Source organism: Marmota marmota, unplaced genomic scaffold (assembly GCF_001458135.2).
Source record: "Marmota marmota marmota unplaced genomic scaffold, marMar, whole genome shotgun sequence".
NCBI classification, from domain to species: domain Eukaryota; kingdom Metazoa; phylum Chordata; class Mammalia; order Rodentia; family Sciuridae; genus Marmota; species Marmota marmota.
The window spans coordinates 9,269,607-9,289,490 of record NW_026000249.1 but is presented as its reverse complement, the minus strand read 5'-3'; the positions used below and the strand labels follow the sequence as shown (position 1 = coordinate 9,289,490).

At 39.4% G+C, this 19,884-nt stretch overlaps 1 protein-coding gene across 5 annotated transcripts in view; it reads left to right on the top strand.

The window, feature by feature from the left end:
• Positions 1–6,684: 6,684 nt before the first annotated feature.
• Positions 6,685–19,884, top strand: part of Sh3kbp1 (SH3 domain containing kinase binding protein 1) — a 279,242-nt gene continuing 266,042 nt past the window's right edge. The window contains exon 1 of one of the 5 annotated variants that reach the window (XM_048796358.1): positions 6,685–6,872. The gene's annotated coding sequence lies outside the window, so the exon portion shown is untranslated. The remainder of the gene's footprint in view (positions 6,873–19,884) is intronic. The other 4 variants (XM_048796352.1, XM_048796353.1, XM_015488069.2 and 1 more) reach the window with 4 other exon arrangements.

Below are 19,884 nucleotides of genomic sequence, written 5' to 3'. Positions count from 1 at the left end.
CTACTCTTGTTTTAGATCTTCACTTTTCTCCTATAGACTGCCATTTGATTGAGTGGAATCCTAGTCTTAAAACTGCCATTATTTAGTCCTCAGTCTTTTTTTTTTTTTTGGGGGGTGGGTGCTGGGGATTGAACCCGGGCCTTGTGCATGCAAGGCAGGCACTCTACCAACTGAGCTATATCTCCAACCCATAGTCCTCAGTCTTTCTAAGCAGAACATTTCAGACCTCAGTTCTTCATCCGTAACATTAGGAAAAGGATTTGATGAAATGGTAACTAATGTTCTTTCTGTCACCAGTAATCAGCAATCATGATCTTTTTTGGTAAAATCTTTTCTGGTAAAAAATATTGCTTCTTGGTTTTCTGTGCTTCCTTCAATCAGAGGACTAAAACAAAACATTAAAATTAAAAATTTATTCTTCAGAGCTGGGTGCGGTGGCACATCATTGTAATCCCAGCTAGCTGCTCTGGAAACTGTGGCAGGAGGATCACAAGTTAGGTCAGTCTCAGCAACTTAGAGGGGCCCTGTCTCAAAATAAAATAAAAATGGTTGGGGGTGTAGCTCAGCAGTAGAGTGCCCCAGGGCCCAATTTCCAGTACTGCACCCCCCACAAAATGTGTGTGTGTGTGTGTGTGTGTGTATTCTTCAGAATTCACAAAATGGAAAATCATACATGGTAAGTGTGTAACACTTCTACTTCTGAAATGATTAAAACTGAAAACTGCATCAAGACTTTTGCGACATTGCATGTGCACATGTGTGTGTATAAAACAAAGGAAATTAATTGGAAACTCTCATTCTCCTTCATGCACTTTGGTTTATTCAAATATTTATTGAGTCAGACATGATGCTAAGTGAGGGAGATAGAATCCTGGGAAAGATAAGGGCTTTTCCCAGATGGAGCTTGCAGGCAGTTGGGATAAGCCAACGAGAAATTGCAGCTCAGAAAGCTGGGCTAGGAGAGAGGAAGTAAATACAGCAAGCAAAGCAGGAGGGGCCAGGTCACAGAGTGGGGTTCAGAAATGCCTGCACCATTACCACCGTGAGAAGTTGGCCGTGAGAAGCTGCTTGGCAGCTGGCTTAGCCAACCGACAGTTAAAAACCACCCATTTCATCTTTGGGGGGAGGAGACATTCAGCAAATTTGAAGGCGGAGATAGGGAAGGTTGAAGTGTTTTCATTTCTAAGCAGATTTCTTATCTCCTCTGGCTCTATCTTTTCATAACACTGGTTAACTGTAGCTTTGGTTTTTGCAGCACAGTAGATGTAGCAAACTTGTGGAGGCTTTTGGCACAGCGGGCAGCTGGAGGGTATTATTTTTCTGATGGGGAGACATTCTTAAAGTTTTGTAATTTATGGTGCCTTTAGAAATGGGATTTTGTTTACTGTTGTCCTAATTATACCTCTGATATATTTTACTTAGCTTAATGTTTTAATTTTGTGCTCATGCCCAGAGGTAGTTTCCCAAAGGGTACTATTAAAAAACAAAAACAAAAACAAAAACTTAGGTAATGTTTTATCCTTGGTGCAGCTACTTATAGTTTCCTGAAGGCAAGGAAATGGGTTTTAGGGGACAGATTTTCTGTGGACTCTTGTGAACATTTTGGCTATTTGTGCAATCTGAGGTCTTCGTTGCCCATTTGCCAAGCATTATCCTAAACCCTTGCTGTGCAATATAAATACAGTGTAACCCACATATGTCATTTTAAATGTTCTAGCCACCACATTAATAAAAATAAAAAACAGGTGAAACTGAATAATGTATTTATTTAACCCAACTTATCTAAGGTATTGTTTCAACATAAAAATTATTGATGAGTAATTATACATTCTTTTTTTCCCAGAATAAGTTTTTGAAACTTGCTGTACTTTTAGAGCACATCTCCATTCAGACATTTCAAGTACTTAGTAGCCGCATGTGGCTAGTGATACTGTATTGGACAGAAAAGTCCTAAACTCTTCAAAATCCCACAGAGAACATAGGAAAGGGCACTTAGAGGGGGTAGGGGAGATATAGCTCATGATATAGGAGCTCTTAATGAAACTCTGCATAGGTTTTTCTACCCTTAGAGAAACCTAATATATAAAAAAATTCATCTTGACAGGAAAAGTAAAGCAGGAAGTGATTATTCATGTTACAAAAGAATCAACCGCAGGATCTTTTAAATAGCAAACTCCCTTAGTGCACTGAAGAATATGACTCAATTTGCAAAAATGTGATTGACACTTGACATTTTAGTAGCACCTTTGTTGGGCAGAGAACTATCTGCCATTATAAAATGGAAGCTGAGTGGTGTGGTTATGAAGCTCGCACTGAGCACCTATTGCATGCCTTGGACTGTCACAGGGGGCCAGAAGGGAAATAAGGGTGATTTCATACCCAGAAGACATTTAGATGCCTACTTGGAGGACATATGCATAAGCCTCCTCAGCATCGGATGGTGGTCTCAGTGGCAGGGCTAGGGAGGCCTGGGAGCTGGAAGAGCCAGGCAGCTAGGTTGTATGCAGTCATAGGCAGGGTGGTCAGAAGGCAGGGAGGGTTCATGTGATTACCTATGTTTAAGAAAATTTAGGGCTAAATTGGGAGTTTAAAGAAAGGGTAAATCAGGAAAGACCAGCTAGATAGGATATTGGATGCAAGACTCAAATATTATGTAGTTATGCTCTATTTATCTTTGAGTCCCCAATCCCTAATCCCTAGCCTTGGTCATAGCAGGCATCTATTAAGGCTTAGCCTTGGGTCACTGAATGAGAGATTGAAGAAATTTCAGGATGTGTACCTCTCTGGTTTGGTGTATCAGGCAGCAGCTGTTTACTTCTCAGTAGCCATCTACTTAAAGTGAATTCAAAATTTTCTTTATCTTCCAACTTTATCTTGGTATTTCCTCTCATCTCAGTGGATCCCTGAAGTGGGTCCATCCTACTTTGGAGAGCAGTGACTCAGAAAATGATCTTAACTTCCTTGCTGAGCTTCAGGTTCTTTCATTGGGCATCATATTCATATAGAGAACAGAGAAAATGCAGCTTGCTGTTTAGGGAGGAAGAAACAAGGCTATACTCCATAAATTGGTCAGGTCCTGAGTCCCTGAGAGGACATAGGGTTTAAGTTCACCATCAAGAGGTCCTAGGCCCAGACCTCTTCTTAGAAGCCTCTCTGTTCTCCTCTCACATTGCAAAGGCATGCCAGTGGGCAGTTTCCTTCAGCACCACCCACCAGGAATCCCTCCTCTTCATGTGCTAATGGAATTGGCCCTTGAGAGTGAGTTTTCCAAGCCTTTTCATTTCTTGTTTCAAAAAGGGTACCTGTGGTTAAAAAATTAGGTGATTTCTCCATTGTGTGAATCCTGTAGAGTGTGCTTACATGAACTAAAATGGCTATGGCATCACTAGGTGATATGGTCTCATTAGACTGCCATCATATATGTGGTCCATCATTGACTGAAGCATCATTTCATGGCGTGTGATTGTATGTTACTGTACTAACTTAAGATTAAGAAAACCCCTCCTAAACCTTTATTATTAGGTTTGATGAACTTTTGGGAAATAGCAGATTAAGTATTGAATGGCTATAAATTGGGGGAAACCAAAGACATTTTCTACATGGCTCAGGCACATAGTTTTTAAATCTTACTAATCCTGATAGCTCAACATTTACACCTACATCAGAAGTGGGAGTAAACCCATGATACAAGTTGTGTTGATTATGAGAATCCTGTGGTCATTTCCCTGTAAGATGTGATTGTCTTGTCCCTGTGTTCACCTCCAAATGTGGCTGGTAAAAAACTCTCACCAAGAGCTGAAGTGGCAGCTCAGCCATTTTCTTATCTATTTAGATTCTAGTTAAGTATTGTCTTAACCCCTACTTTCTTCACACAAGTCTTTTCAAGCCCATAATCCATTTAGTGAGGGCAATTTTAGGTTAAAGGGGTAAGGTTCATAAAGCGGCTTTACCTGGAGTCATCACAGAACTGGAGAGCACCCAACAGTGCGGAAGCTGGTGCTTGCTCTAGCAGGTCTCCTTGTTCAATGCTCCTTGGTTCCACTCTCTCAGGCTACTTCCTGTCCCTTGAAAGATCCCTGACTTTCTGAACTGGAGACCAAGTGAAGGAGCCAGTAACATTCTGTAAGTGGAAGTTGTGTTTTTTTTTTTTTTTTTTTTTTTACTTTTTAAAATTAAAATAAAATGAACAGATGTTCTTTTTCTCCTCTGATCTCAGTGGATCCCTGAAGTGGGTCCATCCCACTTTGGAGAATAGTGACTCAGAAAATGAACTTAACTTCCTTGCTGAGCTTCAGGTTCTTTCATTGGGCATCATATTGTTTAATTGGGAAATGGGATGATGTGGAAAGCAGTGTTTGGTACATGCATAGTGGTTACTGGGACCTCAGTTCCTATGGCAAAACTTCCATAGATCCATCTTTAGGTTATTTGAAGAGAGCTAGAGAGCTGTTTTTTTTTCCCCCTTTGAAATGAGGTCTTGGGCTGATTACTCAGGCTGGTCTCTAACTTGTAGGCTCAGGTTATCTTCCCATCTCAACTTTCTAGTATCTGGGACTGCAGGTGTGTGCCACTATGCCCAACTGAAAGCTATTTCTTTTAAATATATTGGTTATAGATAGATATAATAGCTTTATTGTTATTTTTCAAAATAATTTTTTTGTTGTTGATGGACCTTTATTTTATTCATTTATATGTGGTGCTGAGGATTGAACCCAGTGCCTCACACATACTAGGCAAGCACTCTACCGCTGAGCCACAACCCCAGCCCACTGAGCTATAACCCCAGTGCTCTGAAAGCTGTTTCTTAACCATTCCAGTTGTTAGAATGGTTAATTTTAACTGCTGGGGAACAGAACCCTGCACAAGAAGATGGGAATGTTTCTGCCTGCATGCTTGTTAGGAACTAGGAGAAATTGAAAAAGGTTGCCTTGTTTCTGCTCTTACACTCCTTTCCATTGATAAGTGATGACAGTAGGTCACAACTCAACCTCATCCTGGGCATATTTATGACAGTGGAGTGAGTCAGCTAATTTTGGGATGAAACTATGATCTTGGGAAAGGAAATTCCACTTTGAGTTGCTTATGACTGGCTGGTTTAGCTGACATTGAGTGGAGAGTCTGAGTGAATAGGATATTCTGAAATGGCAGTGCCTTGGGAACTTATCGCTAATAGATATGCAAAGCCCTTGTGATGGGGACCCACTCACCTGCCAGCTGTTTGCTTAGAAAACTGACCTCAATGAATTAATTTTTTTTGCTCATTTTTGCCTTTTGTCTTTTATGTATGAAATCTTTGCCAAAGCCAATGTCATTATAGTTTTCTTTTATGCTCTCTTAGATCTAGAAAAGAGGCACTTGAAGGCTCCAAATGTAAAGAAATGACAAGGAGAGGGAAATGCCAATTGCCTTGATTTGATCAGTACACACTATGTGCATGTGTTAAAATATCACACTATATATACCTTATTATTATGTATAATTATTACATGTTAATAAAAAACCAAGAAGGAAAGAAAAAGATTTACAATTTAAACTCTTACATTTAGATCTGTAACCCATTTCCGTTAGTTTTAGTACACACACTTTTTAAAATAGAGATCATTTAACTTTTCCATTATTTTATCATAACTTCAGAGTTGCTAATTTACCACTTGGGGCTCATCTAATTTTTTGCTATCTTTGTATTCATTCATTCATATGGAGCTGCAAATGAAAAAGGAAATGGTATGGAGATTGGTGTGTATTGAGGTAGGCATGAGGAAGAGCCCAAATTCTCAATAAATTATATAATCAACTTGTGGATAAATTAACTAATCTCTGGATTGCTTGGCTCTGCTAATTTGCATTGGCAATTTGTCTATGAGAAAATCCATTTTTCTAGCCTGTTAACTCCACCTATTATCAAGTATAAGAGATACTTTGTTTAGGATGGGAAGACAGTGTAACATGGTATTGTTGCCTAAGAATTTATCTGTTGAGAGGACAATTGTGTGTGTGTGTGTGTGTGTGTGTGTGTTTTATACCAGGGATTGAACCCAGGGGTACATTACCACTGAGTCATATCCCCAACCCTTTTTTGTATTTTATTTAGAAATAGAGTTGCTAAGACTGGCTTTGAACTCATGATCCTCCTGCCTCAGCCTCCCGAGTTGCTGGGATTATAGGTGTGCACTACTACACCCAGTGCAGTTGTGGTTCTGAGTAGCAGTCTGAGACATTGGTTTCACCAGCCTGGCTATTTATACCAGTCATCTTTACACGTTGTCCTTGAGAGATAGGTAATATCTCTGTTGTGTGGGAATTATGGTCCATATTTTACACAACTGAGGCCTAGGAAGGTTAGCATCTCATAGCACTGGCCAAACTCATGTCTGTTGTCTGCAGTCTCTGTCCTCAGGGAAATGAGACTGGACTCCACCTGGGTGGGGCAGATCTTTTTAGGCTGCTGTTGTGTGATTTCCCCTCTGAAGCCCCTGTTGTCCCTGAGACCAGTAGGCCACTCTGCCTGAGTCTGACCACGACCAGCACTTTGTGGTTTCTGTTCTTTAGGCTTTAGGTTAACCAAAATTGGGTTGCTGTGTATGGCCTTATTATTTTAAATATTTGTAGAGGGGAAGTCCCTTTAATATGACTCTACTGGCCTTCCGGGGATGCTGGGCCTCAGACTTCTGTAACATCTGATCTAACTTGGTCTTTTTTCTCTGTCTTTTCCAGTGGAGGCCATAGTGGAGTTTGATTACCAGGCCCAGCACGACGATGAGCTGACGATCAGCGTGGGTGAGGTCATCACCAACATCAGGAAGGAGGATGGAGGCTGGTGGGAGGGACAGATCAACGGCAGGAGAGGTTTGTTCCCTGACAACTTTGTAAGAGTGAGTACAAAGCAAAACCCTTTTCCTGTCTCCTTTGTGGGCTCTGCTGAACAAAGGCTGTGGGGGTATTTGAGGATGAATTGCATGGGACTTTTAGGGGCTATGTTGACAGTTTGATCTCCTGGGTGATATCAAGAAGACCATGTATAGTTTTGCCCTTGATATCTGGAATATCTGTTTTGAAATGGCTTTTTTAAGGCCCAGAATTATCTCTTCCCAAACTGTGTATCAATTCTTAGAAAATGCTAGAAAAATATAAAGCTTGTTAAATTATTTATGTACTTATTTATTTGCCTTAAGAGTTTCAAAGAAGTTTTTCCATTTCCATTCCATGCAAAATGAAGATGAAATTCAGTTTTGACCACTTACATGAAGTAGCAATCAAACTAAATACAGAATCTGAATAATGCTGTATTTTCTACCTTTATAATTATATTATCTTTTTGATAAGAGTAATATTATTTTTTTTTATCCCTTATGTCCATGAGGCACTGAACAAAACCTATTTCTCCAGTAAGGTTTTGAAAATTATGTCCTTTGCCAAAGTCATCTAGCACTTACTTACAAAAGTATATCACATTATCATTAATAAACTACATATTATATAGCTGTAAATACTAGTTCAAATTGCTGGGTAAAAAAAGGGATCACCTGGAAGCTGTTCCTTATGGGAAATACTAGCTATATCTAAAAGCACCAGTACTATAAACTTCCCATCTCACATTGGAGAAGAGGAGATTGTCCTTGGTATGAAGAGCTGCATACAGAAATCCTTAGGTTCTCTTTGGCATTCTCTGTAGTACTGGGCATACCAATCAGTGTGCGTTGGCTGCTTGAGGCAGGTAATATGGGCCCATTAACAGGTGGCCCTGCTCTCAAAGGAGCCCCATGGGCCTAGTGGAAGGATTTCAGGACAAGGAGTGTTGATGAAAAACATATGATGTGCTTTGGGATTGCCAGCCCCTAGGTCCTCTACCTTGTACTGTGTTAAGTCTCAAAAATGTAGGAACCTAGCTCAGTCTTTAGGATCCTGTTTCTGGGTGTTCCTGCTAGCATTTCTTTTTTCTTTTCTTTTTGGTATACAGAAAACTGGGGGGCTTTTTGTTAGTAACATGCTGATAAACACTGCTTTCTACAATGGTAGGAGTATAGACCTTGCACCCTGTGCTTGACTCCAGCAGCTTTCTCTCTCTCTCTCTGAATTGAACCCAGGGGCACTTAACTGCTGAGCCATATTCCTTCCCAGCCTTTTTTTAAAAATATTTTTTAAATTGCCAATGGACCTTTATTTATTTATTTATATGTGGTGCTGAAGATTGAGCCCAGTGCCTCATACATGCTAGGCAAGCGCTCTACCACTGAGCCACAACCCCAGCCCCTCCAGCCTTTTTTATATTTTGGTTTTCACCAAGTTGCTTAGGGCCTCATTAAGTTGCTGAGGCTGGCTTTGAACTTGCAATCCTCCTGCCTCAGCCTTCTGAGCCGCTTTGATTACAGGTGTGCACCACCCCGCCTGGCTTCTTCCATTTTACGAGTAGAAAAACATTTCCAGGCCACCATGAATTAACTCTGTTGATGTGGAAATGGGAAGTAAATCTTTTGCCTTTCCAAATAAAATTTTAGGAAGGGACTGTTCTTGAAGTTGAACCAATTCTTCTGTGACAAGAAGGTTTTCCTGGATAAAAGGGACAATGGTTGGAGTGAAGACAAAGGTGGAAGTAATGACAGAGGAGGACTGTAAGAAAGAGAGAAGAGGACCCTGGGAAGGAGGGAGGGCTGTCAGAAAGAGAGAGGAGAGGCCTGGGATGGAGCAGGGACTGTAGCATCAGCTCCAGTTTTGAGGGCAGGCCCTATTCTGAAAGCCTTTAACATGTCCTGTTGGCATAGTGCTCCCTCATTTCAAACCACAAATTCACAGAATCTGAGAAGGCATTGGTAAACACCTATGGATTTTTCCCTGGACTCAAGGCTATGCTACAAGGGGTTATGGAAGATGGCTGGGAAAGACAGGGCGGGAATTGCCCACAGAGAGTCTAGAAGGTGACCCTCCTCCTCATCTAGGGTCCCCTTTCTGGGGACCAAAAGACTCCTTCCCTATGAAGGAGGGTGATGTGGTCCTTTTTGCCAGGACGTCTTCCATCGCCCTGCCTGCATTGCTTTGGGCTAGGTAGGGTGGGCCCTCAGCAGTGGCTCCTGCCTCCCATGGGCTTTGGCTTAAGGGGAGCCCTGGTAGGAGATGGCAGGGAGGGAGGAGGCTAGTGAGGTCATGTATCACCACTTTGGCTGCCTGTGTCCCTTACCAGAGAGGTGGCTGTTCCCATTCAGTCTATATTCCTCCACACACCTGTCCCTGCATCCTTGCAGGTCTGGTGGCTCTTTGTCCCTAACCCTTGGCTATTGCTGTGGGTTTTTAAAATATCTCACCTACTTCATATGAGTCTCTTTATTAGTCCCACCTCAGATTACCCTAATTTGGGTGTGTCATTTCTTTTTGAGAGCCCAACTACTTCCCAACTACTTTGAGGATTAAATGACACAGCACTGACAATCTTTTAGTACAGTGGCAGCTACCTAGTGAGTGTGCTGCAGGTCGTATTTCGGGTCCTTTTCCCTGGGAATTGACTCTCCTGGCTCTTGACTAATCGGTTGTTGTCGAACCTTGGCTTGAGCCCTCGTGCAGTGAAGGGAACTTATGTTCTTGGGAGGTACTCACTCCATGTAGGGAAGAAAGGATGTGGCAGGAATGATTGGGGCTGCATTACTTGCGGCTGTCACATTTGGTAGAAAAAGAAACTTTGATGCTTTCAGATGGCTGAGTCCATTTTTAAGTCTTCACCCTCAGGCCTATAATTGAAAATTCAGTAGGTGGATGCAGTAGAGTTTAACAATAACCAACACTCCCATAGAGAATTCTAAAAGCATAAAAGGTGTCTTTAGTTAGTAACAATCATATTGGCATAGGTGTATAGTTTTGGAAGTGATTTATGTAGATTATAGTTAAACTAAGAATAATTTGTCCCTGGATTGAATGAGGTACTTTTGTAGAATCCCTTCATTCATTTTTATGCCTTTATCTTGGTGTTAGCACTGTTAGAGAGCCTTCCTTAAGAATTTTCTGAATTCATTTATCAGACCCTTACTCAGTGTCCTATTTGAGCATGTTCTCCCAGAGCTGGCATTCATTGTCCACCTTCACATCTGTATTGTCTTAGTCTTTCAAGACAAAAAATACCAGCTATCTTCCTGGTATTCCATATATCAGACCATCCCATTGTCACAAACGAACCTGAATCTTACCAGCTCTCACTTTGCAATCTGTTGGCCCATGTGGCCTTCTGGATTTGTCCCTCTTTTAGTTCTCATTTATTAAATGTAAATGTGGAAGAATCTTTTCAAATCCTTTCTGCACCTACTTCTTTTGGAATATGTTTTTCTTTATCTCCTCTCTTTATTTTATTTTATTTTATTTTTTTTGGAACTGGGGATTGAACTCAGGAGCACTCAACCAGTGAGCCACATCCCCAGCCCTATTTTGTATTTTATTTAGAGACAGGGTCTCACTGAGTTGCTTAGGGCCTCGCTTTTGCTGAGGCTGGCTTTGAACTCGCAATCCTCCTTCCTCAGCCTCCTGAGCTGCTGAGATTACAGGTGTGTGCCACCACACCTGGCTCTCTCTTTAAATTTTTTAAAAAATTAATTTTAAGATGAAATTTACATAGAATAAAATGTATGAGTCATTAGAGTGCATGATTTTTGTTGTTGTTGTTGTTGTTACTGGATTGAACCTAGGGATGCTTAACCAACCACTGAACCATATCTCCAACCCTTTTTATTTCTTTATTTTGAGACAGTATGTCACTAACTTGCTTAGGGCCTTGCTAATTTGCTGAGGCTGGCCTTGAACTTGTGATCCTCCTGTCTTAGCCTCCCGAGTCACTGGGAATGATTTTTGTTTTTGTAATGAGTATGCCTCTGTAACCACTATCCAGATCAATGCTATTTCTATCCGTCCATAAAGTTCTATCATACTTTTGTCTAATCATTCATGTCTTCCTAGGTAATCAGTTATCATAGGTTAGTATTGCCTGTACTTGAATTTCACATATATGGTCTCATACAATATATGCTCTTTGTGTGTGTGTGTGTGTGTGTGTGTGTGTGTGTGTTTCTGGGGGATTGAACCCAGGGCATGTGGTATATCTACCAACTGAGGTATATCCTCAGCCCCCAATATGTGCTCTTCTATATATGGCATCTTTTGTACAAAAAATGTTATTGCATGCATCAGTACTTTGTTCAATATTTTGTTCTTGTTGTAAAGTAACCCATGATAACACACTAAAATGTGTTTATCCATTTTCCTGTCAATAGGCATTTCAGTTGTTTCCAGATTGGGGATTTTATGAATAAAGGTTCTGGACATTCTTGTCTTCTTTGGGCAGAAGCACTCATTTCTCATATATATATATATATATATATATATATATATATATATATGTGTGTGTGTGTGTGTGTGTGTGTGTGTGTGTGTGTGTGTGTGTGTATGTGTATGAATTTTGCCCTGGGCTCAAGACTGGTAACAAACACACACACAGACACACACGTAGGAGTGCATTTGCTGGCCTTGTTCTCAACCAGTAGGTTTTTCTCTGTGTAAAGCTGTGGTCTCTATGAAGGGAAGGTGTCACACTTATACTTTGAGCCTCATGTGCCTCACATGAGCTGACTGAACTAATCTTTCTGTCTTAGTGTAGCTGCCCTAGGAGTATGACTGGTGAGAGCTCTAAAGCACAGAACTCAGTCTCCCAGAGATGATTCCACTGTTAGGCCCAGAAACCATCAAACTCTAATTCTTACATTATTAAACACATGCACATAGAGAGCATATGTCTACATTTTGCTGAACTCATTTAATGAGGGAACTAGCAGAATAACATACCCTCAGTGAGGGTATGAGGAACTGATTAAAAAGTCAGTGGAAAAGAGATGTTCAAATAAGATTGTAAAGTTCGATTCAAAATTGGTTCATGTCTTAGAGGACAATAAAATTCTAGCCTTTGGGGTTATCATCTCTACAAAAGGAAAAAAGGAAGCAGCATATTGTACCATATTTCTATGTGTTCCTCTTTTACAGGGTTGTAAAATGTCATAATAAAGTGTCAGTTAAATTGTTACTTTTCCAGAAATGCAGATGACCCTCTTGGGGGGCTTATTATAAAGTGCATTTAAAGGTCACAAGATCATCTTTTTTTGCCTGATTTCCAACTTTTGGATGTTTTTTCCTGAATTGACCATGAATTGATCATAATACGTACAATAGTATGAAAGACTAGGATGAATTCTCAAAGATTTATGGTTGAGAAAAAAAATGGCTGCCCTTCTGGGACCTCAAACTGCCACATAAAACAGAAAGACAGTCATCTACTATAGGCAGATGTGGGCTCTGTCTTTGGATTTAATTACCAGTGTCTTCCTTCTTAAACCTAACTCTCAGATCCAGGTGGTGTGCTTTAGTCATGCAAAGGATTGATAAACAGCTCTTTTCTGGGTTCCTCTGAAATGGATCTACAAATATACTTTTTAATTAATTATTTATTTATTTAGTAGTGGAGATTGAACCCAAGGCCTCATGCATGCTAGGCAAGTGTTCTACCACTGAGCTCTACCCCAGCCTCCTTTCCCCCTAACAGATACTCATTTTTAAATGGTTAGCAAAGTGAATTTTAAAAAGAAAGGCCTTCACACCACGGCTTGAGCTGACATGCAGGTGTCTGCCTGCTCTTGGAGGGGATATTTGGTAAAGTGCAGCAAGACCCAGGCCCTTGACATTTTGTAGCTCACAAATAGACCTGTAGAAAGCAGAAAGCAGGAAGCTGCGGTAGGGGTTAAAAGAATTTGCTTGCTGATCTTTAAACTTATCTGATACTGTCTGTGAGGAAGTGAGCTGTTTTCTCGGGCGTTTCTATATGTGTTAGGTAGAAGTATGTTTGACACGCTGCCTGCCTGCCCCATGGCTGAATGTGGGAGTCACTTGGAGCTCACATCCTATGTGAGCAAAATGTGACATTTTTCAACTTGCTTTGCCCTTGCCTCAGCTCTCATTTGTTGGATGTTTTAGAAAGACTCTGGCATACTGAGAGGCTTTTTAAAAAAATCAGATTATTTATTTATTCTAATTTGTTAATATATAACGGCAGAATACAATTCATTTCATAGTACACATATACAGCCCAATTTTTCATGTCTCTGGTTTTATACAAAGTAGAATCACACCATTTGTGTCTTCATACATGTACTTAGGGTAATGATTTCCATCTCATTCCATGGTATTTCCTACCCCCACACCCCCACCCTTCTCCTCCTTCCACTTTGTCCTATCTAAAGTTTACTCAGAGCCTTTTCTTGGTAATTATGTAGAGTGGTTGGAATACAGTTTTTTTTTTTTTTTAATCAGTGAGGCGAAAGGCCTGTATTTTGCATACTCGCACCCCTCCTAGAGAAAGCTCACAGTTACACTGTTGTTCTTGACTTAGGAAAGAATTACAAATTGACTACAACTAAATGGTGTAAAGTAGAGGTTTCCAGGTTGCTGTTCTATATTTAAAGACCCTAACATGGATCTCTTTGATTAAATTTCACTTTTCATTCAACTTTTCACCCAGAGGCCATTAATTTTGTGAATTATATTGATGATTAGTTTTCAGGATACTTGGCACTCTTAAGAAGGGAGCAGAAATTTTTGCAGGTGCATTTTGTGCTGTGCAGAGCCTCTTCTTGCTCACAACATTACTGGGGATGTGCTTGGATGTGTGGGGGTCGGCTCTACTCAGGGAGTGAGTTGGGTGTCTGCTTTGTGCTAGGCACCGGAGGATATAAACACAAAGGAGACACATTGAAAGGAATATCACATTGTCACAAATCTAACTTCTCCCACAGGATGAGTTTTAATGCCTGTGACCTGGCCTTGGGTCATTAGAGCGTGTGTTAGATATTATTCTGAAAAGCTGTTCAACAAAGGTGTTCCTGATTAAAATGCCACTTGAGAAGTTTCTGAGTGGATTCATCAGGCAACTGTTAGAACGTGCTAAATGAACCCATAGTTAGCTTTTCTGGCCCTGATTGCTGGGTTACTCTATGGAATAATAATGGCTGCATTCTATTCAAGGCCTACTGGCAGCCTGGCTCTGTGTGTATAATCAACCTGTGTCTGTCTGTGTACAATGACCAAAATTTATTGAGCACTTACTGCATGCCAGGCAGGAAGGAGGCTAAGCCCTTCCTGTGTTTTGTTTCATTAAATCCTATACCTCCCTGTGACATAGATACAATTTTTATGATGTTTATTTTTCAGAACAGATGACAGATGCTTATCGAGGTTAAAAGACTCATCCACAGTCACACAAGCTAGTGCTCTCTCAGCAGAGAGAGCACTGTAATCCAGGCAGGCTGGCTCTAGTCCCATAGCTCTAGCAGGCAGCATTATCTGGGTGCCTGAATTGTCCCTATGGCATTAAGCCAGTCACCATCATAGCCTACTGTATTATGCCTACCCCAAGTATCCTCTCAGGTGGAGTCAAGATTATTGACTTATTTACTGAATTTTAGAGAATTATCTTCACAAGTTGGCTATTTTAACCCAAAAGATCAGCCTTTGCCTGGATTTATGGGCTTATACTATTTTTCTACAAATTCTGAAAGTAGGACAATTAGGAGAAATATTTCATTTTTATTAATTTATAAGCAAACATGTCATTTTACAGTGTTTAGGATATATTCTTCAGGAGTGTCTTTTCTATTAGTGGTAAATAATCTAGATGTGCAACTATTGATTATTCCCTTGCCATAGGGCCCTTGAAAGTAAACAATTCCAGCTCAAATTATTGTTTCAACTTTAAACATATAGTTTATTTTCAGAAAAAAAGTCCAAACACCAACAGGATAGACATTATTGTGAGAAATGCTACTCCAAGTAGGATCTAGAGTAATTAAGGACAAGTGTGTGACCTGTAAGAGCCCGCATCATTTGGCGGATTCCTCAGGCTTTGTAACTGTTACAGTGCAGGAAGGTGGGGGTGTGTGTCTTGTGACTCAGGGAGAGCTGTGACCTCAGTGAATTTTAGTCCCCTGACCAAGTTGATTGTGGTGATTATGCATAATGGAATCTTATTTTTCTTAATGACAAGATTATCAAATCTTAGCTTAGAAAGGGACTTTGAGATCATGTGTTTTAACCCCCAGCTTTCTAAAGATTGAAATCCAAACCATCTAGGACATTGTTGTGATCATTACTAGATATTTAAACTTGTAAAGTGTAGGTTTCCCACAGAGGACTCCAGCTAGTGGGTCTCCGATGTGTCCCTGCTTGGATGCAGACAGGAGTTTGGATAAGGCCTTAGGATATTTTTAAAAGCTCAGGCAATTTTGTTGCTTGCTAAAGCTTGGACATTCATTTTGTACAAGGCACCAACAGGGCAGCATCATCATTTATATCTAATATCTTTTTCTCAACAACATGGATTGGTAGCCAGTGACCTAGATTTGAAAATATTATGATATCATTTCTCAAGTGGCTTTGTGTATAAAGTAGCTATATAAGTGAATATATAAGGAAACATAATAATGCTGGAAATTGTAAAAAGAAATCTACAAATACACAAAGAATGTAGTAATTTATAAACAATGCTCAATTTAAGTCCAATAGAATGAATACATTCTAATTGCAGAATCGCTGAACTATATAGTCAACTCTGTTCTACTCCCTACCCAGTGGTAGTGAGGTGTACAAAATTTCTAGGAATGGTTCTCAAGATTCCACTCCCAAATCTTCACAACCTGTAATTGTGAAGAATTGTCACTCCAGTGATTGTGTTATATGCCACAGCTAACCTTAAAAAAGGGAGGTGATCCAGGTAAGCCTAATTTATTAGAGGAGCCCATTAAGACTAGACAGCTTCCTCTTCCTAGTGGTAGAAGAAGGAGATTTGCTTCCTGCTTTGAAGGAGGGGTCATTTGAGAAGGAATATGGGAAACCTACAACCTATAGGAACAAAGAACAGATCTTGCCTGGAAGCAGGAAAGAAATGGAGACCTCAGACCTACATTCAGAAGGAACTGGATTCTGCCAAAAACCTGAATGAGCCTAGCCTGAAAGTGGATTATTCTCTCAAATCTTCAGGTGAAATTCCAACCTGGCCCACATCTTGATATTGGCCTTGTGAGACTCTGGGTGATCAAAGAACCCAGCTGAACCTACCAGGATTTCTGACCTACAGAACTTAGAGATAATAAATGGGTGTTGTTTTAAGCTATTTAAGTGCATGGTTTAAAATACAGATAGGAAATTGCTTGGGTTGCAGCTTTTCTTCCCTGTTGGTAGGTCAGTGGAGACTAAGGAGGGAATCTGGACTTCTGTACTTCACTTGGTGGCACCAGGCAATCCATGACCACTCTCTCCTCATCTGCTGGTGGGTTGGGACTCTAGACTTCTCACCTCTGCCACCTCCATGAGCAATATTAGGTAATATACCCCTGGCCTTCTGCACTAGAGAGTGTGAGATCTTGGACAGAAGGGAGCTGCAGAAAGGGATTCATTAAACCTGCATAAAGAAGTTCTGGGCAAAATCCTGACCCACCCACACATGAATCTGACTAGAATTAACATGCCAAAAGGCTTAAGTATAGAAACTTAAGTGTGGAATAGTAACCAGGTTTTCAGAATGACCTCTAATAACACAAATGAAGCAGACCAGAATAGCACTATATGGGTTCTGGCTACTAAACTGTCATTGGAACCACAGTCCACAAAATAGCCCAGACCTACATGCTTAATCTGGAGAGGGTCCTGTCTGCTAAAGTTTAAATAGGATCCAGAGTCTTGTAACAAAATAGCCCAAATGCTCAGGATACAATAAAAGAATCTCTTGTGATAACAAGGATTAACAAAATCACCACTTAAATGAGAACAGGCAATCCACAGGTACTGACACTGAGAAGACTCCTATGTTGGAATTATCTGACAAAGATTTTATGTTTTAATAATCAATTATAAACACTCTTCAAACAAATGAAAAATTAGAAAATCTCAGCAAATACATAGAGCCCATAGCTAGAAATTATAGAAATGAAAAATAAACAAATTAAAAAGCTTAAAAAGACCTTATTGGATGAGTTCAATAATAGATTATATATGATACAGGAAAAAATTAGTAAAATTGAAAATGGATTAATAAAATTCATTCAATCTGAAGTACAGAAAGTACTCTGAAAAAAATGAATAGAGCCTTAGATAACCTGTGGGACAGTGACATAAGATTTAACATTTGTGTCATCAGATTTCAGAAAGATAAAAGTATGGGAATTAAAAGTTCAAATAAATAATGGCTGTTTGAGTTCTTTAAAATGAAACACCAAAACAGCAAATAACCCAATCAATAAATGGGCCAAGGACCTGAACAGACACTTCTCAGAAGATGATATATAATCAATTAACAAATAAATGAAAAAATGTTTATCAACACTAGCAATTAGAGAAATGCAAATCAAAACCACTCTAAGATTTCATCTCATTCCAGTCAGAATGGCAGCTATTATGCATACAAACAACAATAAGTGTTGGTGAGGATGTGGGGGAAAAGGTACACTGCTGGTGGGACTGCAAATTGGTGCAGCCAATATGGAAAGCACTATGGAGATTTCTTGGAGCATTTGGAATGGAGCCACCATTTGACCTAGCTATCCCTCTCCTCGGTCTATACCCAAAGGACTTAAAAACAGCATACTACAGGGACACAGCCACATTAATGTCTATAGCAGCACAATTCACAATTGCTAGACTGTGGAACCAACCTAGATGCCTTTCAATAGATGAATAGATAAAAATGTGGCATATATATACAATGGAATATTACTCAGCAATAAAAAAGAATAAAATCATGGCATTTGCAGGTAAATGGATGGAGTTAGAGAACATAATGCTAAGTGAAGTCAGCCAATCCCAAAAAACCAAATGCTGAATGTTTTCTTTGATATAAGGAGGCTGCTTCTTAGTGAATAGGGAGAGGGAGCATGGGAGTAATAGATGAACTCTAGATAGGGTAGAGGGGTTGGAGGGGAAGGGAGGAGGCATGGGATTATAAATGATGGTGGAATGTGATGATCATTATTATCCAAAGTACATGTATAAAGACACAAATTGGTGTGAATATATACTTTGTATACAACCAGAGATATGTGCTCTATATGTGTAATAAGAATTGTAATGCATTCCGCTGTCATATATAAATAAATTTTTTTTAAAAAAAGAAAGTGGCGGCAAGCGATCTTAATAACTAACAGGCAGAAATATCACAAATGCTCAAATGAGAGAATTATTAAATGCATTTTGAAATGACACTGTGAGGGGCTGGGGATGTGGCTCAAGCAGTAGCGCGCTCGCCTGGCATGCGTGTGGCCCGGGTTCGATCCTCAGCACCACATACAAACAAAGATGTTGTGCCCGCCGAAAACTAAAATAAATAAATATTTAAAAAAAAAAAAAGAAATGACACTGTGATGAAATATTGCACAGCCATTAAAATTAGTTTATTTTTTTAAAAAAATAAATAAATAAAGGCTGAAACTCCGCAGATTTGGTAAAAGGCATAGACTTTCAGAATCAAGAAGCAGAGCAAAACCTAAATAGGATAAACTGCAAGAAATCTATATCAAGACATATCATAATCAAACTTTGAGAACCTAAAGACAAATCATCAAGATAGAAACAATTCATGACCTATAGGGGAAGAATGATTTCGAATGATAGTAGATTTCTCATATGAAATCATGGAGCCCAGAAAGAAGTACAAAACATTTTCAAGTTTTGAAAGAAAAAGAATGGTTTACTCCAAATTGTTCAGGAATGAAGAGAAAATAAAAATATTCTCAAATGGAGAAAAACTAAGAGAATTTACCAGTGGTAGACCTACTGTTAAGTAATGGCTTAAAAAATATTCTCTAAACACAAAGGAAATGTAACAGGAGACTTGGAACTTAAGAAACAACAGTGCATAGGTAAAAATAGGGGTATATATAATAGGCCATCTGTCTCCTCATTACTTTAAAAAAAATCATGTTTTATGGTTGAGGTAGACCTCAGAATGGAGGAATGATCTTGAATCAATAATCTAAGCTCATACTCCGAGAAACTGGAAAAAAGAAAACAAATCCATAACAAGCAGAAAAATGGAAGTAATGATGTCAAGAGCAGAGCAATCATTATTGAAGTTGAAAAGAGAAAAACAACAGTGAAAATGCTGGTTCTTCAAAAAGATCAATAAGATGGATAAGCCTTTAAGAAGACTGATGAAGATAAAAAAGAAGATACAGATTATAATATCAGGAATGAAACAGGTGATATCACCACAGATCCTATAGCTATTAAAAGGATAATAAGAGAATAATACAAATAATTATATGCATGTATATTTGACAATTTAGATAAAATGGGTCAATTACTCAAAAATAATAAACTACCAAAACTTATCCAAGATGAAATAGATAATAGTACAATGACTACTACAGAAACTGAATTCAAAATTAAAAAGTTCACAACAGGAAAGTTTCAGGTTCAGAAGGTTTCACTGGAGATTTCTACCAGATGTTTAAAGAAGAATTAATATAAATTCTACATAGTATGAATAGAATAAGAGGGAATAACCCCCCCAAAATTATTATATGAAGACAGTCTAAGCTTGATACCAAAACAACAGACAGTCCAAAAAGAAAACTATAGACCAATGTCCCTCGAGAACGTAGGGACAAAAACCCCTCAAAGAACTATTACCCAAACAAATCTAGCAACATATAAAATTAATACTGTATTGTGACCAAGTGTATGCAAGACTGTTTCAGAGAGAGAGAGAGAGAGAGAGAGAGAGAGAGAGAGAGAGAGAGAGAGAATTTTTTAATATTTATTTTTCAGTTTTCGGTGGACACAACATCTTTGTTGGTATGTGGTGCTGAGGATCAAACCCGG